Consider the following 10,694-nt stretch of genomic DNA (forward strand, 5'->3'; position numbering starts at 1 on the left):
ATAGTCCTCATCCGAGAAACCAAATGTTTTAATACTATCCATAAATAAACTAATAAAAATAAATGAGATGTAGAAAATAAATTTAAAAGGACAAACGAAAAAAGAAATGAAAGAGTGAGTCAGGCCTGTTGTTGAGTAGTTTTTTGTATGTGAGGGATATGGGTTTCTTGGGCATGGGATCAAGTAGCAGTCTGTCCTTTAGTGGGGATGCTTCTGGGAGAGGCTCCCCCGCGGGGATTGGGGCTCTAAGAGCATGACTGATTTGTAAGTATCTAAAAGTTTCAGATAGTGATAGTTAATACTCTTTTTGTATATCAGCAAAAGAGGAGTCAGTTTTTCTTCCACAGGTCACCCACTGAAGAGATACCCATTAGGTTCCACTTGTCAAACCCGGGGCACGAACCCAATCTGCCGAGCAACTCTGGCCCCCATAGAGGCATAGACTGTATGATTCTCTCATGCCATCCTAGTTTTCTATAACCCGTGTGCCAAATTTCTACAGTACGAGCTGTAGGGCCGGTAAGGTGTAGGTGCCTAGGGGTTGTGTATAGAGCTTTGCGATATCCCCCTTGCCCCATTAACCAAAGGTCTGTTTGGTGACACGGGTCAGTGTGAGGGCCGTGGACCCAGCAGTTTATTACGGTCAGTTGGGACGCCCAATAGTACAGTTTGAGGTCCGGGATGGCGATCCCGCCGTCGTACAATTCCCAGGTCAGCTTCCACAGTGCAATGCGTGTCGACCTCCCATCCAATAACAAGGTCCTCATGCATTCTCGATGTTTGAAAAGTAGGAGTCTGGGACCTTTATGGGGGAAATCTGGAGTGCGTATAAGAACGGAGGCAGCGCAAGCATTTTAAAGAGGGCTGCCCTACCAAGGAGAGTCAAGGGGCCAGTGGAAGACATCAGCCTGTAAGCGCATTAGGGGCACCTGTAGATTGACCTGGTAAAAGAGCGATGGGCTTGGGGTCACATAGATTCCCAAGTATCTAAATCCATCCGTGGCCACCAGGACTTCGCATCACTTAGGCAATTTTGGTTTTGGACTGCGTATTAGAAACAATATGGATTTGGCCCAGTTTATGGTGTATCCTGAGTGATTGCCAAATACATGGAATATGTGGAGGATACAGTGGATTGACGCTGCCGGAGCCGCAAGGTATAGTAGTATATCGTCTGCATAGAGGGGTATTCTATCTTCATGTTGTTCCATCCACTTTATACCCCTGATGAGGGGATCCCCTAAGCCACACCGCCAGAGGTTCCAACACCAATGCGAAGAGGAGCAGCGACAAGAGGCATCCCTGGTGGGTTCCCCTGCTTAGTTGGATAGTTTGGGACCCGCGACAGTTCACCACTATCTGAGCTATAGGGCTTGAGTAGAGGAGTGTCATCCATTTCAGGTATTTGGGACCGAAGCCCATGCGCTCCAGTTCCGCAAACAGGAAGGGCCACTCAATCGTGTCGAATGCCATTTTGGCATCGAGCGAGAGCAGTGCAGAGTCCTCCTGTATCATATCTGCCCTAACCAACACTCAGACAACAGAGATTCAGGGCTGTGTTGCGGCTGATTGGGGTGGACTAACTTTAGGATTATGGGGATCAGCCTGTTCGAAAGCACTTTAGCAAGAATTTTAGCCTCGGCAGTAAGCAAAGAGATGGGTTGGTACGACCCGCAATCCTCAGCTGGCTTGCCATGTTTGTGGATAACCACTATTGAGGCCAGTCTGATCTCTTCTGGTAGGGTGCCATTTTGATAGCTGTCTAGGTACATTTCACGGAGGTAGGGCGTCACCTTAGTGGCCATGAGTTTAAAGAGCTGAATAGGAAGCCCATTGGGACCCATGGCTTTGCCCGAACAAATATCTCGGATTGCAGCTTGTAATTCTTCTTCTGTTAAGTCACCCTTTAGGGTCTCCCGCACCTAAGGTGAGAGGACAGTAACTGGGATTGTGACTAAGAGCTGCTGGGGTTCATGGGAGTGAGGTGTGGTAGTGGATGTGTAGATTGATTTAAAGTGAGCAGCGAACGCCTCTGCAATCTCCCGGCGGTCTGTCAGTTCCTCCCCCAGCCTCCCTTGCAGACAGTGGACCCAGCGACTGGCCTGATCTCTCTTCTCTAGCCAGGCCAGTAGTTTTCCTGTCCTTTCCCAATGCTCATATGGTTTGTGATGTATGTTTTTTTGTCTCGGTCTGGCCGATTCTGTCAGTAGTTGCTTATAGTCTTGCTTTTTGGCGTCTAAAGTCTGTTGAACCGAGTCCTCGTCGGTTTGACTTAAGTTTCCTTTCTGCTTCTAGAATTTCCCCCTTGAGCGTCTAGACCCGTTGCGTCAGTTCCTTGTTATGCCCTACCATCAGCGCTAGTGCTCTTTCCCCCAGGCGCGCACCCCCTGTACCTCTACTATGGCATCCTCTCGGTGGATCCCACCCAAGGACCAGTGTTCTTCTCGCCCCCGGGCTGTGCTGGGTGTCTCGATTGGTCTCTGTCTGCCAGGGTTCAGCGGAGCTTCTCTGCCTGGGAACACTCTTTATGGGCCCAGTCCGTATTTGATTCTGGGGAGACCACAGTAGGCTCCAGACCGGGCTGCGTCGAAATTCCTGTATCTGCTGTGTCCGAGGACGGCCTGGCTTTGAGTCATTCGCCCCAACGCCAGGCCCTGGGATGCATTCCCTTTGTTCAAACCCAACACCAGGCCCTCCATGCGGTGGGCGGGTTAATGTGTCTAAGGGCAAATGCGGCAGCGCTCTTCTGAACAGGCTCCGCCGGCTGCAGGTCCGCCGTTTCACTGTGCGGCTCAGAGTCGGTCTTCACTCTTCTGTGAGTCCCTGTCGTGGGGCCACTCCCCGCCCACCAGACTCGCACACTACTTTCTTTATGACCGCCAGCCGCTGCCTGTGTCCCGGCCCACACCGAAGGCTGTCCCGCCTTAACTTGTTTATGGGCGGTTGTTGGACGCTTTTGCTCCGCCCTGGTGGGATCTACGGGCTCTTCAGGGCATTGTGCTGCCGGAAGTCTGCTCACTGTTGCGGATTTTAATGCGGGTGGATCGCGATGCTTGGTCTGGGTGCCGGGTTAGTCTGTGGCCATTTTCCTCAGTAGTTGGCCATGCCGATTATTCTTCACTTTTGAATTAAGCTTAAGTACTAATATACTTACTAACCAAATTTGATAAATAAACAAATTCAAGCGGATTCTGTTTCACCATGGTTATTTCCATTTGATTGTGCATTTCAATTGATTTTTTGATGACTGAAAGGAATCGAATTAGGGAGATCTCTGCATATCGAGTACTGATGTTATTGTTCTGTATAGCGTTTACTAAGGTATTGGTTTACCAGTCCTAATATTATATGTATATTGTACATTTCTGAGAGTCATCTACATGAATTTGATTATCAGTTTGTGGAACAGCTGTCAGATTCCTGGTCCTCATTGGATGGCTGGTTAAACCCCCTTTTATCCAAACCCTCTCGGCACACAGCAAGGTCCATCGGAGGACCAAGAGAGTGGTTGACAATCGGATAATAGAAAAAGGGCCCAAACGCTGCAACAGTAAAAATACCAAATGTCACCCCCGTGTCTCTATGTGGGTGCCTCCGGTATGGTTAAAAACAGTTTCTTTTGGGTGTCTGTAGAGAATTAAGTCTCTTTATACCAAAGTATGTAGTCAACGTGTTCCAGTCCAGAGCTTTCATCAAAACCTTTTTTTTTAGGTGCCATGTAATTTTAGTTCTTAATGTCTCTTCCTAATTGGTTAGTCTTGGTAATACAGAAAGACAACATATAACCTAAAACATGAAACTATGCCCGTTTGCCTGAGTTCTTATTGTGGGCATTTATTTATGTTACTAGTAGTATGTCACAATACCAACTAGGACAGGCAGGGAAACGCCCCTATAGTCAAACTCGCTCCAAGGGTGCCGAGCCTCTGGCAGTACCTTATATGTTCTCTGCTCTGTCCCCTCATAAGTCCCGGTTTCAAACCACCTTAAACATTCACACACATCAGGTTTTGTGTAGTATGATCTTTTTAACTTTATTGCTTCAAAATGATTGCCAACAAAAGCACTTAATTTAACTTAAGCAACATTTGAACATGTGATCAGTACTTGGCAAAAGGCTACTGTCATTTTACCAATGTCGCATAGTGGACTTTAGGCAAGCCACTGCTTACCATTGATTTTACTGTCGATCTCATTTGCTTGCTTTTTATTCATAGGTTTGCTCTGTCCATCTTGTGTTCTCCCCACTTCTCCTCCCCACCTCGAGCATCTGCTTTACTTGCATTGTGTCTGTTCACTGCTCACATTTTTTTATTTTTATTAATATGTTTATTAAGTTTATACAAAACAAACATGAGAAAATTACATAATTCACAGCTTATCAATGGCATTTCACGACCAGAAAAACAGTGCAGTACCATACATGCAAATAGAAAAGATTATATCGAGCACATGAGAATTATTAACCTAGCGACATCCCATCGCTGTACACATCCGTCACAATGCTTCCTTAGTGCAAAACATAAAGAGATACAAGGCTCACACTGTACAGGCTCAGCTCTACGAGTGACTCTGAGGATCAGTGCGGGTGGAGTCGTGTACTACTGGATCAGCACCCACTTCGGGAGTATCCTTGCTCGCCATAAAATTCTTATACATATCCCAAAAATTCTTTGGTCTATTGCGGGGTGGTAACATATTACTATAGTTTTCAGTCTGGGTACAGCAAAACATCATATCTCTTGACCACTGAGCTAGTGTAGGACCACGCAGCCAGCATATTGCCAAACACCTCTTTGCTAGTAGTAAACCCATATCTAGCAGTCATCTCTTCGCCTTAGGGTCAGGTTTGGAGTACCCAAGCAAAGCGAGCATCGGGTCAGGTACTAACGCCAGTTCTGTAATTCGGTTTAGTTCACCAAAAATCAGACCCCAGAAATGGGCTATCCCTGGACATACCCTGGCTAGATGAAAGAAATCTGTGGACAGCTCATTGCATCTATCACAGGTAGACTCATCTCTAAGGCCATAGCGGCACAGACACTCCGGGGTATAATAAACTGTGTTAAGAAATTTTAAATGCACTAACCTATGTCTGCCATTTAGTGATATACGCTTTATGCTCCTACAGCAGTAGGACCACATGTCGTCAGTGAGGTCTCTCTGCAAATCTCTCTGCCAGGCTAGTCTTGATTTAGTGTATTTATTACCCCTATAGGCCATAGACGTGTGGTAGATCCTAGACACTATCCTAGCAGGTGATTTTGCTTTAATGAGGGTAGTCAAGGCTAGAACCTCGGGAGGTTCCGCCATATCCTCTCCCAGTAATTCGCAAGAGCATGTCTGACTCTATGGAATTGGAATTTAGTAAGGAGTGTCGGTGTGTCTTCAACCGCAGTCATGTCACCTCATGTCTGCTCGACACCGTCAGTGAAGAGATCACCTATGAGATGGGCCTTGAGTGTTTGCAGAGCAGTTATAACCCCCCTGTCCTTACATGGTGCGAGCCAGTGGCACCACTCAAGGCGGGCCACTGGGGAGTACAATATATATCCTGCCTGAGTAGTTAATAAGTAGTGCTACGCGTGAGCAACTGTGTTAAGGGAGTCAAGTATACCCGTTCGCCTAACAGGGGATGTGAACAGCAAGACCGGAAGGGGTCTAGGCGCAGCAACTATTGTTTCAATCTGGACGTATGGTCTAGGCACAGCAACTATTGTTTCAATCTGGACCTGTGGTATGTCAAGCGGACCATGTATCCAATGATATGCCTGCGCACTTTGAGCAGCTCTATAATATAGATCTAAATCCGGAGCACCCAGTCCCCCCCATACCATAAGGGACTGGAGGCATTGAAAAAACACTCTCGGCAACACCATGGGTATATTCCTGAAGAGAAAAAGAAAGCGCGGCAATATAATCATTTTCATAAGGGACACTCTTCCCATCAGTGACAAAGGGAGGTTCACCCAACGGTTAACGTCATCTTCCAATTTACTAATTGCCACCCCATATTTCTCCCTGAGAACCACATCAGAGTCTGTATGTATTTTAATTCTCAAGTAGCGCATCACCTCTGTAGTCCATTGCAGAGGATATTCAGGATCGAAGGCCGTCATGGCCAGCGTCAGGGGGAACATAATGGATTTGTTCCAGTTGACCCTTAGGCCAGAAATGGAGCACGACCTCCCTGAAGACTGGAGAGAGGTTGGTTTTGGAATTGCGGACCTAAAGTAATGCATTATCCGCATAAGTGGGGACGATCAATTGGTAGTTCGGGAAGCGTATGCCTCTATGACTATGATACTCCCGAAGGGCACAGGTTAGAGGCTCTGCAAACAGGACATATAAAATAGGAGAGAGGGGGCAGCCCCGTCTATGCCTCTAGATATTTGAATAGAGTTAGTGACCAGGGAGCCTATTTTTCTACACACCGTGGGAGAATGATACAGCACAGCGAGTAGCTGAAAGAACACCTCTCCCACTCCCATGCGAGTGAGGACCTGCCGCATGAAGGGCCATTTGATGGAGTCGAACGCCTTCTCCATATCTAAAATCACTGCTAAAGCCGGCACCTCCGGCCGTGTGTGCTGCAGGGCAGCAAAGACTGTGCGCAAGTTGGTTCCTGCCCGGCACAAATCCAGCCTGCTCTGGAGCGACCAAAGTCAGAACAAGTGCGACCAAACGATTGGCAAGCAATTTCGCAAAAGTTTTTGTGTCCACATTCATTAGGGATAATGGACGATACGAGGCACAGTCGTCCGGGGGTTTACCCGGCTTAAGAATAGCCACTATGATCGCCTCTCTCATTGAAGGCGGCATTTCGCCGGTGGTGCACATTTTCTCAAACAGTGCAATCAATCGGGGCAGCAAAAGGTCAATGAACGCCTTGTAAAAGGCTACGGTAAGGCCATCCCCTCCCGGTGCACCTCCCGCCCTTATGCCAGAGAGGTCAAGTAGTATTTCCTCCCTTTCAAACGGTCGCATCAAAAATTCCTGTGCCAATTGGACAACCATGGTAGTTTAATCTGCGTTAAGTAGTCGAGTATATGCTCGTCTAAACTACAGCCTCTCGAGGCATACAGGTCCGAATAATATTGTCGGAACTGCTCTGCAACCTCTGCTTCTGTCATTAAAGAGTCACCGGTTTGTGTTCTGAGTTCAGGGATCGTCGTAGTGTCTCTACGGTGTCTGAAGAGCTGCGCAAGGACCGCCCCCGGCCGTTCCCCCTCGCCATAAGTACGAGCAGTGGCATATTTTCCCAAGTGTTTGATCTCCATATCTACCTCTGCATGGTAGTCCTCTAGGGTCTGTGTTAATTCTAGGGTAAGCGCTTTGTTAGGGCCAGCTATCAGGGAGGATTCCAATACCTTTAGTTTGCGTTCTAGATCCGCCAGTCTGTTACGAATTGACTTGAGGACTCCCGCATGTTTGGAAATCGCTAACCCCCGGATATACAACTTGAAAGCCTCCCATACAGTTTGGAAGGAATCAACCGATCCTACATTAGTCTCAAAGAACGTCTCGATAGCCATGGTCATGTCCTCCCTAAAGACAGCGTCTAGGAGGGAATATGGTGGGAATCGCCAGGTAAAGGGGGGGGACCCGCATCTTAGGAGAGTCAAGCACCAATAAAAGGGGGGAATGATCAGAATAGGTGCGGGGTAGGATTGAAGACGACTTAATATGTGTCAGTAGTTGTCTAGCAGCAAACCCGTAGTCGATTCTAGCGTGGACATCGTAGTATGCAGAATAATGTGTGTACCCCCCTTGACCTGCATGACGCTGGTGCCAGACATCACACATGTCCAACCGTACCAATGTGGCTTCCATAATTTTAGCTGAAGCGGTTACGCGCCTCTCCGGACCGCCAGACTTGTCCAAGGCAGGGTCCCCAACAAAATTGAAATCCCCTCCCCACAAGAGATGTCCAGTTGCACGTAGGAGAATGAGGTCCATCAATTTGCAATAAAAGTCTGGATTGTAATAATTAGGGCCATAAACATTTACCAGAAGCAAATTCATCCCCTTACTGCTACATCTAGTAAGTACATATCGACCCTCCCCCTCGGTCTCCAATGGCGACAGTCGGAATGCCTTCTTAGGGTTCACCCACGTTAGGACCCCCCCCTAGCGTGCGTGGAGAATCCAGCCACGTGCACATTGCCCTGCAGTCATCTAGTGCGTAATATAGGGCTGTCCAATGGAAGGTGCGTTTCCTGCAATAATGCGATATCAATGTCATGCCTGTGCAGGTAGCTTAAAATTTTGCGAACTTTCCTATAGTCGTTTAAGCCTGTTACAGTGCTCACATGGAATGTACGAGAGTCTAGGCAGTCGTCTCTGCTTGGCCCAGCCCTATCTGTCATGAGTGGGTGGGTGCCAAGCATGATTGCCACACTACTAGTATCTCCAAACCAATATAACCATGATACAACACTTCGCGAATTGCCACATAAGAGAGAAATGCAAATGATAGTCTCAAAACATTCCCACCTGCCACCCACGTCAGGCATTTCCCAACTGTGCCTGAACGACCAAATACTCCCCACCCTACCCAAACTAGAGGCAAAAGGGCTTGAACAATATCAATCAAACTGGGCACAGTATCCAAGCCTACCCTTTTCCCGCAGAAACAAAAACAGTGTATTTCACACAAGGGCAGATGTCGCGTACAGCAGAAACTCCTATGCAATGGACTATTCTAGCGCGCCGCGCCATCCACTGCCTTAATGTGTAACCTACGCAGCCAGAACCCTTCCGCCATTTTAATTGAACGTGTAATGCAATGAGTCTAGCATAGAAGCAACCCATGAAACAGCAGTGCCTCCCATCCCGGAGCCATATGCCAAAATAACTGCGACAAATCGCCAGTCTTGAACAATATACGACATACATTAGACAGACCTGCACCCTCCACCCGGGACCAAGCAACCCCAAACACCCCAGATGAAAGCCGACTGAAAGTACCACATGTCAAACTCAGTCTTGTTTGTTCAGGTCGTCACCGCCTGCTCCCTCGAGCACCTCCCGTGCCAGACTCCTCCGCGATTCCATGGTCCATTCCGTCCGAGCTTTTTGGAGAGATTTAGGATCAGTGAAAATCCGTGATGAACCATTTCTGTTGACCCGTAGTTTGGCGGGGTATAACATGGCTTAGTCTATATTTAAGTCTCTCATTTGGCGTTTTTGCGCGCTTCCTGGGGCAAATTGTCATCGCGCTTCCTGCACACGCGCCGTGAAGTCAGGATATAAGGAAACGTTGGATCCCTCATACTGTAGAGATTCCTTAGATCTGACTGCAGACAATGCCGAGTTACGGTCCCTATATTTCAATAATCGGGCAATTATGGGCCTAGGCGGCGCCCCACAGCTCACATTTAGGGAATTACTTTTTTCTTTAGCAATCCACGAGAGTGCACTTGTCTTCAAGCTTTCTCCCTCATGTGCTTCTTCTTGCTCCATGTTGCTCTCTGACATCAATCTGCTTTGCTCCCATCCCAAGCTACTCTATCTTGTTACTTTTTGCTTAAGCGCTCCATGAGTGCATGTGTTTTCCAGCTGACTTTCCTGTGCGCTTCTCTTCCCCTTATCACTTCATGTTGCCCTCTCTTGTCTGTGATTTTCTCCCCCAAACTGCTTTCTCTCGCCTGTGTGCTTCTCTCCCCTCACTCTGCACACCGTGAAGCTCTCACCTGTGTGCATTAGGTGATGTTCTCTCCATCTTGTGCTTCTCCCCCTGTCCTTCAAGTGCTGTCTTTCCTCTTCCTCCCACCACCCTATTTCCTAAACCCTACTCCCCAAGACCCATGGGTCGTTTTTTTAAAATTGGTGCTTTTGTGTGGAAAAAAAAATCTTACATTTTTGAATTACCAATGCGAGTGACGTTTGCCATCATGGATTGGAAAATAAAAAATTAAAACAAAGGGCACTTGCATTATTCCGCTGGTGTTCATATGTGTCCCAACACATGCACGTGTCAGTGTAAAATAGACCGAAATGATGCCTATTTTTGTCACCGTTTCCTGATGCTGCACAGCACCACCAACAGCAATTGGCAAAGCTGATAGGTCCTAAGGCTTAAAACAGGACCTGTTGACTTTGCCAATGCTTGCTTATTTGGTGTTCTAACAAACTTCTGTCGGGGTCTTTTTGGTATTTCGGTAGGCCTGTGAGAAAAACGCTCAGGATTCAAAAAACTTAAGCCGGAGCACCAGGCAGAATTTATAGAATGAACAACCTGAGCTGAAAGGCTGACTGACACTGCTACATGTACAGGAGAACATAATGATTTACAATCTTTCAGTTAAGCCATATAAATACAATTATCAAAATACATTACAAATATTCCAGCACAGTATATAAACATAGTTACAGCCAGGTCAATAAAAATGTATAGCACCGTATAACAATTTTCCTAGCACCTAGAGCTTAAGATAATCTAATGGAACCAATGCTAAAGTCACCCACATTGTGTCATTCGTGGCAGATATTTACATTAGATACAGCCTCAAATAAAGCCTACAAACTGCCAAACCCTGATAAACTGCGGTTGGGAGTAATGGAGAGAAAAGGGCACTGTGCACCCAATGAGGATGCCCTGCTTGAACAGTCTCTGTATTAAGCCCTCAGTCGCCAAAGTTGTAACTCCATAGGTGTGCTGTGACATGCACCTGTGAGGTCTCCAAGCGACA

Source organism: Triturus cristatus, chromosome 3_2 (assembly GCF_964204655.1).
Source record: "Triturus cristatus chromosome 3_2, aTriCri1.1, whole genome shotgun sequence".
NCBI lineage: Eukaryota > Metazoa > Chordata > Amphibia > Caudata > Salamandridae > Triturus > Triturus cristatus.